Source organism: Hipposideros armiger, unplaced genomic scaffold, assembly GCF_001890085.2.
Source record: "Hipposideros armiger isolate ML-2016 unplaced genomic scaffold, ASM189008v1 scaffold_128, whole genome shotgun sequence".
NCBI classification, from domain to species: Eukaryota; Metazoa; Chordata; class Mammalia; order Chiroptera; family Hipposideridae; genus Hipposideros; species Hipposideros armiger.
The window spans coordinates 3,248,640-3,267,105 of NW_017731478.1; the positions used below are offsets into that span (position 1 = coordinate 3,248,640).

General features: G+C 45.5%; 1 protein-coding gene across 7 annotated transcripts in view; it reads left to right on the plus strand.

Annotated features, from left to right (window-relative positions):
• Window positions 1–18,466, plus strand: part of IFT81 (intraflagellar transport 81) — a 192,523-nt gene that overhangs the window by 94,468 nt on the left and 79,589 nt on the right. For 2 of the 7 annotated variants that reach the window (XM_019648952.1, XM_019648958.1), the window contains exon 1: window positions 15,705–15,815. The exons of 3 other annotated variants lie outside the window; for them this stretch is intronic. The gene's annotated coding sequence lies outside the window, so the exon portion shown is untranslated. Of the gene's footprint in view, window positions 1–15,702; window positions 15,816–15,845; window positions 16,167–18,466 lie in introns of those variants that run through there. 2 more of the 7 variants (XM_019648957.1, XM_019648956.1) reach the window with 2 other exon arrangements.

Consider the following 18,466-nt stretch of genomic DNA (forward strand, 5'->3'; position numbering starts at 1 on the left):
GGGTTGGGGCAGGAGACCTGTGGTCTAGCCTGAGCCAGGCTGCCATGTACTTGACCCTGTTTATGTTTTGAAGAGCGTAATTTATTGATATACTGCCACCAAGCAGGGGGATCACAGTCTGAATGCCAGCTGTCACCAAGTGACCTTGGGCAAATTTCTTAACCTCTTTGAACTCAGTTTCCTCCTTTGTGCCTCAATATTGTGGACAGGATTTAAGATCATATATGTGTCAATAGGAGAGGTGCCCCCAAAATGTCCCTCTTCATCGTGTTTCTGCCCAGCCAATACCCTGTTGGGCATTCCAAAAATACAAGGTTACCTTTAATGTTGTTTTAAATACAAGTTGATGTTTTACTTTGTTTTGTTTTTTGGGTGGCAGTTAGAATGTGGGTTTTGGGGTCTCCAGCTAGAGTTCAGATCCCAGCTCCTGCACTTACCAGCTGTTGGACCTTGGGAAAGGATCTTACCCACCCTGATCTTTATTTAGGTCCTGGTCCACCTTACAGAGCAGTTGTAAAGATCTGAGATCATTTTTGTAAATCACTCAGCAACCATCAGAACTCTGGCTACGTTGGTATGAAGAAAAGGGCGGGAAGTCCAAGCAGTTTTGGATGGTGAGGGCGGGCAAGAGAGAAAAATCCTAATAAGATCACCTAGAAAAGCTCCCGAGAGCCTAGCAGAGTGAAACCATAATGGGTGAGTTTCCAGTCCTCATTTTTCGCCCTCTAGAAAGAAGAGTAAGAGTCGGGAGTCTCAAATTCGAGATTCTGCTTTGTCTACCTAGCTCGGTGCCCTCAGCCACGTCCCTTTCTGTCTCTGAGCCTCAGTTTCCCAGGGGTCCCTCTCCAAACACTGCCTCCGCGCTGAAGCCACAACGTGGCACCGCTACAGACCAGCAGAGGGCAGCGATGCACCAATGTCCGCTCTGGAGTCCACCTCCAAGTTCAGTTTCTGCTGTTTTGCTCTCTGCTGACCGGGGACAAGAGAATTGTGATGAAATTATAATAGTGGGATAGGTTTCTCTTTTTCAACGGTCCTTATTTTATACCTGGTGCAGTCAGAATGAGGTCTTGCCACAGTATACAGATGAGGAAGCAGAACCTCAGAAACGTAACAAAGCCATGTATAAACAATCCACAGTCCACTGACAATTTTGGTCACACCATATCCTAAATGTAGACTGTTTGAACGCTAGGCACGCATTGCTGTATGTCTGGGCTGCTGAGCGTCGATAACCCATGACCCGCTTTATGCTTCGTGAAGCACTTTTTGATTTTCTATATCAGAAAATTCTCTTCTATTCTATCCAGCTTACAGGTGAGCAAACTGAGGCTTCTAGCGGTTATGCCATTTGGCTTAGCATTTTCTTAATCAGCTGCATCTTGGAGGCTGTTTGGTGGACTCCCCAGAATATTAGCTTAAAAACTACACAACTTGGTGTGATGGGATGTAACGGGCTCTAGTCCAAATATTGTTTCTTGTTTTGCAAAAGGAATTAAGTCCTCTCTGTCTTAGCATCTGCCTGGATTGTTAGCATTCTGTGTGGAACTGGAGTAGCTTTAGGTCAACAGTGGTACTCAAAAGGGACTGTCAAATGATACGCCTGTCCCCAATTTCAGATTCTGATATCCACCCCCAACCGCCCAAAGAACCACTGTTTTTGATGGTCATTTTACGTGTATGTGTGTGTCATGTCTTTAACAGACCCCAGGGTTGGTTAAGATGCTGTAACAGAAAGGCCAACTCAAATTAGCTTAAACATTAAGGAAAATTTTACATTATCTGTGTAAACTCCAAGTTGGTTTTTGCAGCAAGTGAACCACACCAGCAGAATTATCTTGCCTCCAGTAGTACCAAGGCTGAGAGAGACTGACCAGGGTTCACCCTGTAGTGTAGGGTGGGGCTGGGGGCTGCTTCAGTGGAGCCCATGGCCGTGGGGAAGAGGTGGGAGGACAACATGCAGAATGTGGGTTCAGAGAGTCTGAAAGAGGAAAGGAGGACTGGCTTTGGGAAGGGAATCCACAGTTTCTATTACAAGCCCCGAGGCTGTAATCGAGCTCCCAGTGAGCTCTAACTAACTCTTACACATGGGTGCCTGTTGCCAGGAGTTAGGGGACATAGCAGAATCAGCATTGGGTCCTTGCCTCACTTTGCTTGTAGTCTAGCTGTAAACCAGATTCACATTACTTCCTTTTTACTATTATCATTTGTACTTTTTTTTTTTTTAGCTGAGCCATCCTGCCACCTATTGGCAGCTCAGCGGCAGCTCAGCTTGGGCTGGGAATCAAACCGGCGACCCTGTTGCTCAGAGCTTGCACTCTTAAGCGAGCTCTTAACCAACTGAGCCACGTGGCTGGCCCTCATTTGTATTTTTTTATTGTAGAAAATACTGGCAGGAATAAAGAAGAAAAGTCAGAATCGCCCATAACCCACCACTCAGAGACAGCTACCATTAACATTTTTGTTTATTTCCTTCTAATCTTGGCCCTGTTTTCTAATTATTGCAGATCATACATTCGCTCGTTCATTCAACAGCTATGGAGCTGAGTGCCGGAGTGTATGGCTCAGGTTCTCACTGCACTAGGAGTTCCCAGAAAAACACGTTCATTTGTTGCCCTGAGTGATTGAATGGAGGAGGCTTGACCTGGGCCTTGAAATCCAATTGAATGAGGAAAGAGGGTATAAGAAGGGCTTTCCAGTGAGAGGAAGGGCATGTCCCAGGAACAAAGGCAGGACATGTGGGGGTGGAGGAGAAGACGGGTGCCTTTTGGAAGGTTAGAGGGAAGGAAGGAGTCAGAGGTAGAGAAGATTCTAGGTGTAGTGCAGATCTGCTTTTTTTGGCCTTGTTCAACATTCATGCCCCTTTCTGATAGCAGCACCCAGTTTTCCTTTGAGAAGTTACTTCTTCCCCACTGTCAATCCTCAGCTCTTGTTTGGGTGAAGCTAGCTTCATACCCTGTTTGGAGGTGGTCACATGAACCCGTCTGACCAATCAGAACACCCCATCCCTCTGGTCAGTGATTGGCTCACCGATGGGTGCATGACTAGATCAGGCCAATCAAAACCATTGTGACTCAATTCCATTTGTTGGGACTGCTTGGATTTCTGGGTTTCCTTGAAATTTTAGGAAATCTGAATCTACTGTGTGGCAGATGGTTACAGCTGAGAAGAGGCTGCCTGCTTCAGATAGACATGCACTGTCTAGTTTGTCACAGTCCCCACCACTCCCTGTTGCTAGGGTCAAAAGTTTAGCACTCTATTTGTTTAGCACTCTGTGAGCCAAACACAACTTGTCCATCAAACTTAGCCCTGGGAAGCTAGTTTGTTGTCCCTGTGTAGGTGCCAAGTTGAATCTTAGTTGGAAGGATGAGAGGGTGGTTAGCAGGGAGATGTCCACACAAAACCAAGAGATGGGCGGAAAGTTCATGCAGGAGGACCTCCATCTTCTCCCGAAAAACAATTCCATAAACAATCATTCAGTCCTCACATCAACCCTATGAGATAAGTTAGGTTAATTCCATTATGCAGATGGGGAAACTGAGGCTCAGAGAGTACTCACATCCACACGCTATCAGGTAGCCCCTCGAGGCTGCACTCTTTACCGCCTTGCTTATGGTACCCAAGAAGATCACTAAGAAGCTCAGGATGGTGCAAGGAAAGGAAACCTTTTGCTTGAAGGCTGCCAGCCTGGGTTTGATACCCACTGCATCTCTGGTGCCTCTTAAACCTCCTTGCTCTGAGCGGAATGTAACTACTGGGCAGCACTTTTCTGACGATGGGGCAGCCACAGAGTGAATCGTAGACCTCCTTCAGGAGAGTCTGCTGCAAAGAGCATGGTTGACTGACAACCCTAGTTCCCATCCGTCTGCAGGCACCAAGTTCACGCTAAGGCCATACTTCCCCGGGCTGCCTGCAGCCAATGACTGAGCACAGTGGGAGTGGGAGTGCAGCCCCACTGCTGCCGAACCTGGGATTCTTCTTACAGGTAACTTTGGCTCAGGAACTCCCCATCAGCATGGCTGAAACTTTCTTAGAGCTGCACTGCTGTGTGAGGCCCTTCCCCTGCCAATACTTCCTTCCCCCTCTCCTCTCACAGGTGTCAGATGAGCATCCCAGCCTGAAGACTCTCCTGCCTACTCTCACTCCCTTTCCATTTATCCTTCACAGGCGCAAATAAATAAATCCTCAGTAAACCTTTTGCAAGTCTAAGCTAGCCTTTGGTGTCTGCTTCTCAGAGGATCTGAGCTAACACAGATGACGTCCATTTTGTGGAATAAGATAAGGAAGTCTGCAACCATCCAAGCCCACAATAATCTGTTGTCAAGGAAATCGGGTTTAACATTGTCAGGCCTAGGGGCCTTGGAATTGAAACCACTAGGGTGTGCGTCCTCCTTACCAGTGGGTGACCTTTACGCCATTTCTGAACCCGCCCTGAGCCTCTTCTTCCTCATCTGTTGAATCAGTGATTCTCAACCAGGGGACATCTGACAATGTCTGGAGACAGTTTTTGGTTGTTACTCCAGAGGAACAGGAGGGAGAGGGGTTATTGTTACTGACATCTAGTGGGTAGAGGCCAGGGATGTTGCTAAATATCCTGCAGTGCACAGAGCAGCCCCACCCCACACATAGACCCCGAAGAATGATCCAGCCCAAAATATCCGGAGTGCCGAGGTGGAGAAGCCCTATGTCAAATGGAGATGGTAACGATAGCTAATTCAAAAGGCTGTTGTTAGGATCCAGTGGGATCATCTGTTTAATATCTGTAATTTCTACTCAGCCCACCTTGGAAACTCCACGGGTCAGGGAGACCAGATGATTGTAGATTAATGTTCTCTATCGCCAGAGGCTAGAACATGGAGGGTGCTAAGTAAATTATTATGAATTGAAATATTTATCAGATGAGTGCAAATCAACAAATGGTAACTATCATCATCAGTGCTGCCTTCCCAGTGCTTGGCTCAGTGCATACTTGGTTTTCTGTATTCATTGAATGAATGAATGACAAATGGAGTATTTACTCATTAACCACTAATTTATGTGCTTTAGAAGATACTGGAAACTATTGGGAAATAGGCCCAGTCTTTTCCTTTTAATTTGCAAAGAGCAGTTTTGTTCACCAAAGAAATAACTTCAGGGGATCGAGACCTCTGCCAAACCAGAATCCGGGGCCTGGCTCACAGTCCTGTAGAGTTTAGGACACACATCTTGCTCAGCTTAGGCAAAAAAGGGAAACCGGGCCAGGTTTTGTGCGAGCTCGCTGCGAAACAAGAGCTGTTTTCAGGACCCAGGAACAGGCTCTGTCCCATGTTTAATTTCTTCCATCTGTCTGGTATCTGACCTCCACTGCCCTCTAAGCCATTGCCACACATTGTCTGCGCACGTTCCCATATAAGGTGATCTCTCTCTCTTTCTCTCTCTCTCTTTTTCTCTTCCTCTCTTTCTCGGGGTTGGACGGCAGCAGCACTTGCTTCCTCCACTCCGCTGTCCCTCTCTCAGCCTTCCTTGGCAGGCTGTGCTGTGAGGATGGATGGCTGGAGAGTGGGAAGGGGCAGGGGGCTGCCAAGGAATGTGGCAGGTTTATTTTTGTTCGGGCTGCATTCTTTGCCAGGCCTGCAAGGCCCCAGCCACTTGGGGATGTCACATGCAGATAAGACAGTGGGGGTGACTGAGACCTGTGGCTCAAATCTGCAACACCCCAGGTGTGAGCTGTGGTCACAGAGTCGGGGGAGGGAGGGCAGGGATTCTGAGGTCATGGAACTCACCTCATCCCACTACCCCCGTGTCTGATTCTGAGAAAGTCAAGTTTGATGCTTCAGGGAAGCAAGTGCAGGAACTGAGATCTGTAACCACTTAGGCCCATCGCTGGGCAAAACCCAACATTTGCAGCAGTGTGGAGAAGAGCCAGGTGTCAGGGTGAAATTATTAGCTGTGCGACTTTGGGCAAGTTGCCCGACCTCTCTGACTCTGTTTCCTTATCTGTCAAAATAGTAACAAATCTACCTGATAGTATTGTAGTATCACAGTGAAATGTGAACTCTGCAATTACTATCTATTCTGTTCACTGTTGTTTCACCAGCACCTAGAATAGTGCCTGGCACACAGTAGGTGCTCAAATATGTGTTGAACAAATTAAATGAGGTACTGCTTTTAAACGCTCAACACCAAATAAATGATAGCTGTTACTATCTATTCAACAATGGCAGATGTTTATTGAGCACCTATTAAGTGCCAAGCCCTGATAGGTGCTGGGGAGATGGCAGTGAACAAGACAGACCTCAGGGAGCTTATATTCTAATGGGGGGACATATACAATCAAATAAATTAAGTTCAGAGAGTACTAAGTGCTATGGAAGAAATTTTAAAGGGGATGTGGAAGAAGTAAGTGTGTTTTTCAAACCTTTGGGCTATGACTCACACAGCAAGAAATGTTTATTATGTGACCCAATGAACACACATGCACGTTTATGAAACTGAAATAAAACTTTCACAAAACAATTGTGGTGGATTGTCTGCCAACAATTTAGCAAACATCATTGCTGGTATGCACATGCCACTCCCTGATCAAGAGGTAGAATCTGGTTCTCCTTTCCTTGAACCTGGCTGGGTTCTTATGACTTGCTTTGGCCAATGGGATGTGATGGATATGACGCTGTGCTTGTTCTGGGCCTCAGCTTTAAGAGGCCTGGTGACTTTCACTTTTGTGCTCTTGGTACTGTTAAATTAATCAAACAAGGAGGCCATTAGACTGATGTGGTTCTAATACCGTGGCAGCCTATGTAAGCAAACCCAAATCTAAGCCTATAAATGCCTCAAGGTTACAAAATCAAAACGCAAAGGACAACCAATCACAAACAGCCAACTTGGCTTTTAGTTATAGCCAATCAAATCATTTCTTTTCTTTGCTCCCACATTTTTCTCTGCATAAGTCTTTCCCCTGGCTTCTGTCAGTGGAGTGTACGCTTCAACACTTCTGGTTTGGAACTGCTTGACCGGAATCAATTTTTTGCTCAAATAAACTTAAAATTTTTAATATGCCTCAGTTTATCTTTTAACAGTACCTAGCTGCCAGGTAAGGAAACGCAGGTTAGACCACTGGGTGATGAGAGACCACAAAGAGAAAGAGAGCGTTCACATGAAGGAGAAATGGCAGTCAGTGCTGAGGCTGGGGAAGGAGGGCCGTCTTGGATGTTCTAGCTCCAGACGAGCTCCCAGCTGAAGTCAGACACATGGTGATCCCAGCAGATACCAAGTTGAGAAGAACTTCCCAGTTGAGCCCAGCCACCCCACAGATTTATGGGGGGAAAGGTGTTGTTTTAAAAGGCCAATAAATGTGATTTGTTACACAGCAATAAATATATGGGTTTTTTTAATAGGGGTTTTTTTTTTTTAAGATTTTATTGGGGAATTGGGGGAGGGGAACAGCATTGGGGAATCGGGGAAGGGGAACAGACAAGTTGCTGTCCTTTTGTTCTTCAGTCTAGTTGTGGAAGACGTCACTTCACTGGCCCATCTTGGTATTATCATTGTGCTCTTCCGGGGTTAGGCAATTGGTCGCCAGCCATTGGATGGCTGCTCATGGCAGCTCACAGCAGCTCATGCCAGCTGCCGGCCACTCACGCTGGCTGCTAGACACTCATGGCAGCCCACTGCAGCCAATGCCATGGCCGGTGACTCGCAGCAGCCCAGCTCCAGGTTGAGCTGTTGTTCACCATCTTAGCTGTAGAGGGCAGTGTCACTGTCCCTCATGTGGGATCTGAACTGGGGCCCTGCTGCTCAGAGCCGGCACTCCCAAGCCAACTCTTAACCAATACGCCACACGGCTGGCCCTAAATATATGTATTTCTGACACAGAAGTATTTACCTTTATTCTGTGTGATATTTTTTATTCCACTTCATTTTTTTAATAATATTAATCAAGAACCCCTACACTGATTTCAGTACTCACTAATAGACCATAACCAACAGTCTGAAAAACATGGTGGTGGAGAATGACTGGTAGGTGGGTTGCTTTAGTAAAAGGGTCACAAAAGACCTCCCTGAGGAAGTAACATGTGAGCTGAGACCTGAATGAAGAGAAGGAACCAGGCTGGGGAACATCTGAGGAAAGGACAGCCAGGCAGAAGAAACAGCAGTGCATAGGTCTTGAGGTTTGAACGGGTTTGGTGTGATTGAGCAACGGAAAGGAAGCCAGTGGTTGGGGAGTAGAGAGAGAAAGGAAGCCTGGGATGACATTAGGCCTTATGCCATGCAACGCATGGGACCTCAGCTATGGAGAGCAAAGACAGCTTGGAAGGCTTGGGAGCATGGCTGACCTCCCAAGGTGAGAGTCACATAATATAAAATTAGCCTTTTTAAAGGGAAAATTCATGGGCGTTTGGTACACTCACAGTATTGTACAACTACCACCTCTATCTATTTCCAGAAGATTTCCATTGCCCCAAAAGGAAACCCTGTACCCACTAAGTAGTTGCTCCACATTCTCCCCTCCCCACTAGCCCCTGGTAACCACCAATCTGCATTTGTCTCTGTGGATTTGCCTGTTCTGGACATTTCATGTAAATGGAATCATGCAATATGTGATCTTTTGTTGTCTGGCTTCTTTCACTTAGCTTCTCGTTTTCAAGGTTCATCCCTGTTGCAACATGTACCTATACTTTATTTATTTTTATGCCTGAATAATATTCTGGTGTATGTTTGCACCACAGTTTGTCTAGTCCCTGATCTGTTTGTTCATCATTTTGATTCTATAATCAAAATCTGTAGCCCTCTTATAGATCTTGATTTGACGTCATCAGCCCAGGAGGGAGAAAAGGTCTTGGCAACGTGAAGGAGAAAGCCAGTTTATGCCTCACTGCTCCTGGCCTTTTCTCGTCCCCTCCCACCAACCTTTTCCTGCATGATCTGGAGCTTCCTGATGGCCCAAAATGCAGCTCCACTGCTGATTACCCTTAAATACTCCCCCTGAATTCTATAAATACACCAACACTCAACTGGGGAAAAAAAAGAACTTGAAAGGCATCTGAAATGAAAATACACTTTTTTTCCCATCATTGGCTAAGTGTTTTCTCTCCATCGTCCCCCTCTTTGATTCCGGGGTAAGCATTTGGATTTTGAACCATTAGCCCTCCCTGGGTAAGAAAAGAGTTTCCTTGACAAAGCCCTTGTAGGCAGACAGAGCCAAACAACATGTTAACACTGGCCCTCCCGTACAGAAAATCCTTCTGCCTCCCGCCTCAAAGGCCTGTTACGGTCCTTCTTCCAGACTCTGCTGAGCCAGGTTTCAGCCAGTTTAGGAGGTTGATGAAAAAGGCTTTGGGATCAGGCAGACCTGTGTTTGAATCTTGACTTAGCCAATCTTGACAACGTCTACTAGCTGTGTGACGTTGGGCCCTTGGCTTACTCTCCAGGGCTCAATGCCCTTAATTATAAGATGGGGAAAAAACAACACTGTCCTTTCAGCATTGCTGTGAGGATTACATGAGATGATATGGGTGGGGGCGGTGTGCTGAAATGAAGTTAGGCCGAGTTCTGTGTGATGTTTGGAACTTCGGTTAGAGAGCCAGGGCAGCTGGGAGACATGGGGTTAGTTCAGCTCACCTCACCACACCTCTTTATTGCTCATCATTTTTCTAACTCAACAGATAATTCAATTCCTAATTCATTTGGCCTGCCCTTCCAGGTCCCCACTCTGCCATCTGCATGGATGACCTCAAGGGGTTGCCTGCCCCTTTGGCGCCCTGCTGGGTTTAGCTTACAGGAAGCCAGTCCCGGAGATTAGAGGGCAGGAGGGATGTGAGGTCCAGACTGACTATATCTAAAGGCTCCTACTAGGCTGTCTTCTCCATCCAGCTGCTCTGTGGGGCTCCTGGTACCTGTTCTCATCTCTGGCTGCTTCAGGCTTAGGGTGGCCATGGCTGGTAACCTTGGTGGTTTCCCTAAGCCCTGCCCACACTTTTATAAATAGTCCTTTATTACGTTCCCCTCAATTACCCGGAGTGTGCCATCTTTATCCTGCCAGGACGCTGACTGATACAGAGGTTATCCATTTCAGTCTACTCAGATTTGCAAGAGGAAGTACATGATTTTTAAATCAACTGAAATCCAACTCTGAGCCCCCGTCCTGTCATTATTGGGCACCTCCCCCTCACACACATCCTGGGGGATGCCAAGTCCCTGGACTTTTTTGCAGTGGCAAAGCTTTAGAGAGTCGCTTGAAGTCTTCTGTCAATGGCCCATCTTGGTGACTGCTTGGTCACCCACCCATCATCCCAGGCTGCCTAGTCTTTTCAGATCCAGTGGCATTAATGCTTCTACATCAGGCCTGGGACAAGGAAAGCTTTGGCCACAGTGGAAGCCACCAGACTCATGATGTGGCCTCCTTGGGGTATTTCCCCCTTCTCAGGAGCTGCCCTGGAATTACCAACCTGTGACCCTTTCCCAGTCTTCTTAGCATCTCTCATCTCTTCTTACTTTTTTTTTTTTAAAGGTTTTTTTATTGGGGAATTGGGGGATGGGAACAGTGCTGGGGAATTGGGAGAAGGGGAACAGGCAAGTTGCTGTCCTTTTGTTCTTCAGCCTAGTTGTGGAGGACGTCGCTTCACTTGCCCATGTTGGCACCATCATTGTGCTCTTCCCAGGCGAGGCAGATCAGTCGCCGGCTTCTGGATGGCTGCTCACTGCAGCTGCTGGCTGCTCATGCTGGCTGCTGGCTGCCTACGGTAGCCCATGGCAACCCACTGCCACAGGGGCTGCAGCCTACGCCGTCGCCGGTGACTCACGGCAGCCCAGCTCCAGGTTGAGCCGTTGTTCAACATCTTAGCTGTGGAGGGCAGTGTCACTGGTCCTCATATGTGGGATCCGAACCGGGGCCCTCTGGCGTCCCAAGCCAGTTCTTAACCATCGCGCCACTCGGCCGGCCCCATAAATTAATATTTTAATAAATTCTGATACATATGTGCTGTAGTTAACAAAGTCCCTGACATAGAGTAAGTACTCAGTAAGTGATAAGGTGGATTATTATTTAAGCCCAGTAAGCATGTTAGGTTCATCCTCCTTTTCAATCCATACTTATAACTAAGGAATGAATATGAATTGCATAGTATTTTGACTCCTATATTGCTCATTAATCTCACAAAACCCATTGCAAATACAATTTGACAAAAATGTAGTACCAGGCACACACTTAATAAGACCTCTGGCACGCCATCCATTCAGTTGAATATTTCGCATATTATTTATCTTTTTTACCTTTTAGGAAAGCACACTCTGCTACTGAACATATCCACAAGATTAAATGGCCAGAGCAGAGATAATTTAGGATATCTGTAAAACTCAATTCAGGTTTCTGTTTAAATTTAGTTTCGTTCATCTCCAAGTAACCTAGATGGCTAAAGCATTAAATGACAATTAATGGATAAGAGAATAACCCACTTCCGAATTTGTTCCTGCGTCTGGGTCATTTTTCTCAGTTTTCAAAGAATGAGATAAAGTGGGCAACGTGCAGAGTAGCCCCAGATGGGATAGCATCTTGAAAACTGGCATTCGCTGAATACTTGTGCAGAATCCAGAAATATCTCATGGTCAGGATGAAAGGTCTAAATTTAATACCAAAAACAGAAAATTGGCTTGGCTTCTCTGTACTCTGCACAGGAAAGTTCTTGTTTGGAAGTTCTGAAATGTGAAGGGGCTGGAGACATTATGTTCACAGCATCCTCAGGTTTTTGTGGGGACCTGCAGGGGACGGCTGCTATCCCAAGATATCATTCAGCCCACAATGGAAGCCTGCATTGAAGAAAGATAATTTGTTGGTAGGCAATCAGGGCATATCTGTATCACATTGATACAGCTATTTCCCATCGTAAGTATAGGCTCATTTCTTCCTTTTCTGGTTTTGCTTTCCCAGCTTTTAAGATTGAACCACCTTCCCTGACCACCTGGACAGGACATCTGTTGTTCCTGTTTGCATAGCCTATCTACCTCTGGTAACAGAATCCAGCCCTTCTTTTTTGGGAGTCACCCTTGGCCAGTGTATTACTGTGTCCACCAAAGTATAGCAATTGATTTCAGAATTGTCTGACACACTTCAGAGCAATGCGAGTTGGCCCTGGGAATTTGGTGGAACTTTTTTTTTTTTTTAGCTGAGCCATCCTGCCACCTTTTGGCAGCTCAGCAGCAGCTCAGCTCGGGCCAGGACTCGAACCGCTGTTGCTCAGAGCTCACACTCTTGAGCAAGCTCTTAACCAACTGAGCCACTCGGCCGGCCCTGCTTTGCTGGAACTATTGAAGAAAATATTGTACTTTTATTAAGGTTGCTGGGCTGGAAGAATGTAAGCCTCCTGCTACCAGCAGCCCATTCAGAGGAAAGTGGGGATGAGAGACAGAGAAATGGAGGGAGAATGGCAAGATAGCATCACTGAGCTCCTAGATCAAGCCATACCTGAAGATAGTCATGTCCTTGGACTTCACAATTGCAGGAATTAATGACCCCTCCTTATTTTTGTCTTGTACTAAACTGAGTCTTGAAAAATACACTTTACCAGCAGTAATTTTTTTTCCTCCCTCGAAATAACCAGAGCAGGAATTCACAGCTGTGTTTGTTCCTTGCAGTACCTACAAGATTAAATAAGGGAGTTGGAAGGGGCAGCTCCCAGTTTCTGTCTCACCTCCTCCACACCTCTTCCTCCCCTCCCCTCCACTGGAGGCTGGTGAATATTTAAAGGACATGTCTACATAACATCATTTTCTTATCAGAGGGCTTCTGGTGAGAAGCTGATCAGGAATTTTAGTGCTTTGGTAACAAGGGATGAGTAGGTTTCAAAACAGTCTATTGTTACAACCAAAAAGTGCTAAAGAATCCACATCTTGGGTCTTGTAGCCTACAACCATGAGCACCCAAAAGACCAAAAATTAATAACATTGAAAGAAAAAGACAAACCCAAGAATGAATGGACACCTTCCCACACACACTTACCCATATCCCTAATGTAGGCGTCCATACCCTGCTCACCTTAGTCAATGGAAGTGCTTTACCCATAGGAGAGTGGAGGTACGTACACCAATGTTCACAGCAGCATTGTTCATTATATTCAAAAGTGGAAACAATCCAAATTTCCATCAACAGATAGATGGAGGAACAAAAATCCATACAATGAAATATTCTGCCATAAAAAGGAATGACATACCGACACACGCTACAACATGGATGAACCTTGAAAACATTGTACTAAGTGAAAAAAGCCAGACACAGAGAACCACATATTTTATGATTCCATTTATAGGAAATGTCCAGAAAAGGCAAATCCATAGAGAAGAAAATCAGATTAGTGGTTTCCAGGGCTGGGAAGAGGCATTATTTTGTTTATTTTGTTTTTATTGCAAACTGGGAGATGATGGCTAAAGGGAACAGGGTTTCTTCTTGGGGTAATAAAAATGTTCTGGCATTAGATAGTGGTGATGGTTGCATAACTTGGTGAATATGCTAAAAGCAATTGAATTGTATATTTTAAATGGATGAATTGTATGTGATTACATCTTAATAAATCTACTAAACGAAAAACAGAGAGAGTCAGGGTAGGAGTAGGAATCTTTCCAAAGGGCTGTCTCATATGAGTGGAACTTCCTATCACCTATTAAAAATGTCAAATATGGTTTAGCCAAGAGGAATCTTTGGGGGTTTACAAGGAAGACTCAACATAGCATCTAAGGAAAAACAAAAGTCTTCAAGTGGGTGGCTTGACTTGGGATAGTCAGCGATGCCTTCACTGTTGTGAAACTGTTGCTGAGTTCTTGGACCCCTCATTGAGTCTTTTTATCTTAAATGAATCGGGGTAGTAGCAAGCAGGTCTTCCTTTGGCCCGTGTCTGGGCCCTAAATATAGGAGGGACCCAATATGTGCAAGCCTCTCTATGTTTCTTTTTTGCTTCCAGTTGAAATATGAGCTTCTCAGTATATGGATCTCAGGAAGCATGCTTCACATTCTTTCCCATATTCCAGAGCAATCACATTAAGCATAAAAGCCATTCAAGTTTGAGTGCAGGGTGGATTCCATTGCTTACTGGAATTTACACAGAACTGTATTCTCATAACTGAAACGTATAGTGTTATCCAGGCAGCCAGGGGAATGTCCTAACACACACAACAGGATTAATTAATTATGTAACTCCTTGTATGAAATTTATTGTTTCTCTCAGAGTTATTTAAGTTATTTAACTTTTCAAGGTTTTAAGTGTTGCCTCCTCCTGGTCATGAGTATCTATCTGTGAGCTGGGACTTGCTCTGTTTCTCTCCAAGCGCCCTGCAAAGTACCTTCACTTAATATTGGGTCGTCGGGAAAGTCATGACATATTTTTCTATGTTTTCCAATGCAAAAAAATGCATCATGACTTTCCTGACGACCCAATAGGTTCACCAGTCAGAAGGCAGCCAGCGATGGACCCGCCTTGGAGTGTTCTGTTCCCTCTGCTTGATCAACTCTCCCCTTTCCTGTTTGGCTAATTTTTACTGATCCTTAGACCTCACTTTGTCTGATGGAACCTCTCCTGATAGTATGGTCTTTCCAGCCCCAAATAAACTTGGGACTCACATCTGGGCTCCCCCACCATTGGGGTCCTTTTATATTTATCATGGTCGCATTAGTGTTGCCTGTTCACTTGTCTCTGGTTCTGCACTAGACTGTCGGCTCCAGGGGCCAGGGGCCAGCTCATTCCTGCTCTCCACTGACCGCATCCTCAGCAGCCAGCACAGTGCGGGGCGCATAGGAGAAGCCTAATAGGGAATTTGTTTTGTTTGTAAGTCTGATGCTAAATCTGTAGTTGGCTTCTTTGAAGATGTTTGAGCGAGCAACTAAGGTTTCAGGTTGTGAGGGATTTCATTTTTTTTCTCTCATTTTTTCATTGCCACCAGAGACCTCACAAAGTTCAGTGTTCTCCAGTTTCATGGGGGCGGGGTTCAAAATACTATTCATCAACTAAGGTCTCCCCCAAGCCAGTTAATTAGTGCTTTGGTGGTGGGGGGGTTCTGTTCCAGTAGACTTCCCGGCCTCATCTGTGATCTGGGCAGAAGAGCTTTCTTCTGCTTACCTCATAGGATGTGAATTCCATGAAGGCGGCAAGGACTTCATTTCTGCAGGTGCCTAAAAAGACGCTCTTAGACGCCATAGGCGCCTTAGGCCATTTACTTTTTTTTTTTAGGCTCTCAGCCTATTAAAAAAAATTACTGGAATTAAAAAATGTAATTTCCAGTACAGGCTATTTGACCCAGTAATGTGACAAAGAAGCTGAAATCTATGATGAATGTATCTTGTTTTAATCCTGCCAGAGACTCTACAATTGCTCCTACGTCTAACCTAATTTGGAGATACTTATGCCAAAAACCTAAATTTGAAGCACAGGCCAAAAGCTTCCTAAACCCAAATCCCGCTGGTCCTTCTTGGAAGCAAGGAGGGGAGAAAGGGAGGGAAGGAAAGAAAGGAGGAAGGGAGGGAAGGAAAGAAAGAAGGGAGGAAGGGAGGGAGACAGGGAGGGGCACACTCATTTAACATGGGTTAATGAAGAGAATATTTGTAAACGCAAACTGCAGAACGTTCGGGAAGGTTTATTACCGGTAACCACCCCAAATTCTCTAGGCTGCCCGCAGTGCCTCAGAGCCTATGAACCCGCAGCACGTGCGCCCGTGGCCGCGCGCTTGGCCCGCCTCGCCGGAAGTGACGTACGCCACGGCCTAGCAACCGTTGCCAAGGAGTTCGTCTCTAGGAACCTACTAGAGCCCGGAGACCTCCTGGGGGTGGGGGAAAAGTGCTTCCGTGAGGAGAATTTGAGGTAACCTCGCGGTCGGAAATTTCCCCGAACCCCGAAATAGGAGCGAACTCCCTCCCCTCCCCTTCCCAGTGCAGCGTCTCGCCAGTGGAGGGGTCAAAGCAGTTAAAAGCCCCACATCAGGGGTCGGCTCTTGCGGCGCCTCACCGTGATCCAGGCCTTGCCCTGGGTCAGATGTGGGGCCCCCTATCTCCTCTCCTGAGCCCCGGGGTCGAGGGGGACACTATTTTTGGTCCAGCGCTCGTGCCAGCCTGAGACCAGGGCAGCGTGGTTTCTGTCCCGAGTTGTGCTAGATAAAACGCATGCCCTGGTTTTAATTCTTCCCCCACCCCACCCCCTCGGGTTCTTTTGAGGGTAAGTGCTTGTGCATTAGTGTGGCGACTTTCCGCTGGAAGAGGGATAGTAATTGCTTTTGCTAATTTTAGAGCACAGAGCCCACTGGGCATAGACAGCCTAAACCTACCTGTTCAGTGCATCTTTGTCCTTAACGGGTGACCATCTCTGGTGGGCAACTAGGGGGAAACCCAACTAGTTTCTTTTCTTCTCCTTGGTAACGTTTTACTCGTTTATCCAAGCGTTTTGTTTTTTTTGAAGGGGGAAAAAAAATGTGTGTGTTACATACATATTTAATTTCAGAATCATTAAAAATTATATATGTGTGTGAGGGTTATGACGTGGACTCGCTCGTCAGATACTTTTGAAAACTTTTATCTCCGATGTGGGTTTTAATTTAATTGATGCAAAAGTTTTCTCTTCACAGCTTAAAGAAAACTTCATATTTATAAACTACATTGGTTATCCTTTCTGCTGTCTTTTGACTTATTTTTTAACAATCATTTAATCTTAATTTTATAATTATGGAGAAATGATAATATGTTTACATTTTGATGTTTTCTAAATATCCATCTCCAACCACCCAATTTAAGAGCAAGATACATGCTGCCCCAACTAATGCCTTGGATAAAAAATAACATGGTTGAAAACTATTGAGTACTGAAGTAATTTTTCTTTCTTTTTTTATTTCATTTTTTAATTCATTGTTTTTAAAATTGCTAGTTCAAAAAATTGCCTGCCTGCAAAATTTCTACTACTTCTTCCCACATTAAACAAACCATACCTGCATACAGGAAACACTGAGAACCTTGGTAAAGCTGTTTTACCAATTAAATAATCAGATATTCACTTTTTTTTTTTAAAGATTTTATTGGGGAATTGGGAGAGGGGAACAGTGTTGGGGAATGGGGGAAGGGGACCAGCCAAGTTGTTGTTCTTCAATCTTTGTTGTGGAGGGCGCCAGTCACCATCTGGCTGCCTGTCAGCAGCTTGTGGCCTCTAAGCTCAAGATGCTGTGTTCAGTCTTAGTTGCAGGTGGGCATAGCCACCATCCCATGCGGGAGTCGAACCAGCAGCCTTGTTGTTAAGAGTGCATGCTCTATCCACTGAGCCATCTGGGAGGCAGCCCAGCTCAAGGTGCCGAGTTCAGTCTTAGTTGTGGGTGGGCATAGCCCACCATTGAACAGGCAATCTTGTTACACCACCTGAGCCATCCTGCCAACAGCTCAGCGACAGCCCAGCTCGGGGTGCAGCGTCACTGGCCCATGTGGGATTCGAACCGGTGGCCCTGTTGCTCAGAGCTCGTGCTCTTAAGCCAACTCTTAACCAACTGAGGCCACTCGGCCGGCCATCAAATTTTTTTTTGAGTTAATGATCTTCCTCACTGCTCGCCTACTTACACTTTTTTTTTTTTTTTTTTTACCTTGGGCCTATGAACAGATTCATTCAGTCTAGCGGAAGAAGCCACTGATTTAGATGCATTGTATTCAAAGATGGAATTAGACACAGATATGTTTTCATGGAATTTACAGTTTAGTAGAGAAAAGAAAATGGACATAAGTAACTTGTACAAAATAGAAAAATGTGGTCAACTTGGAGGGCAGGCGCTGTTATTCTGATGCAGAACCTGGGGGATAGCTTGAGAGAGATTCCTAGAGGAACGTGCATTTGGATTGCAGGGCTTGAGAAATGGCTAGGATTTGCACTACTGGAGAGGGAGGAAGGGAGAACAGTTCTACGCAAAGAAAACAGCATTAACTGAAGGCAGAGGTAGAACAGCAAGAGAGCCGTGGCCATTTCAGTCAGCTGAAGTTTGAAAGGATGAAAAGTAACAATTTGGAAATAAAGTTGGAAAGGAATGAATCAAGCTAGATCTTAAAGTGTCTCAAAATCCAAGACGTTTTGGACAGTATTTTGTGGACAATGAGAAACCTACAAATGATTTGGAATGGGAGAGGCGGGGCCACCTGGAAGCATGAGCCTCTTACCTTATTGAAGGTAAAGTAAATGTAGGCCTGACTTACTCAAGGGTGGCAGAATCGATGCCTACAGGGCAGGCTGGCGGTAAAGTAACATCAGTGGGTGGAGAGTGCTTGGTGGAGGAAACAAAAACAAAACCAGTGAAAGGTATTAAGGCTAAAGCTTGCAGCCTCAACTCTGCTTCCACTGGATGTGGTCATGCAAAAATGTGGGCCCAGGGCTGCCAGATCTGATCAGAGAAACTGGAAATCTGGATTTTAATGTAGAAATATCTCCCAATTTTTAAACATGGGCTACTAATAATATATATATATATATATATATATATATATATATATATA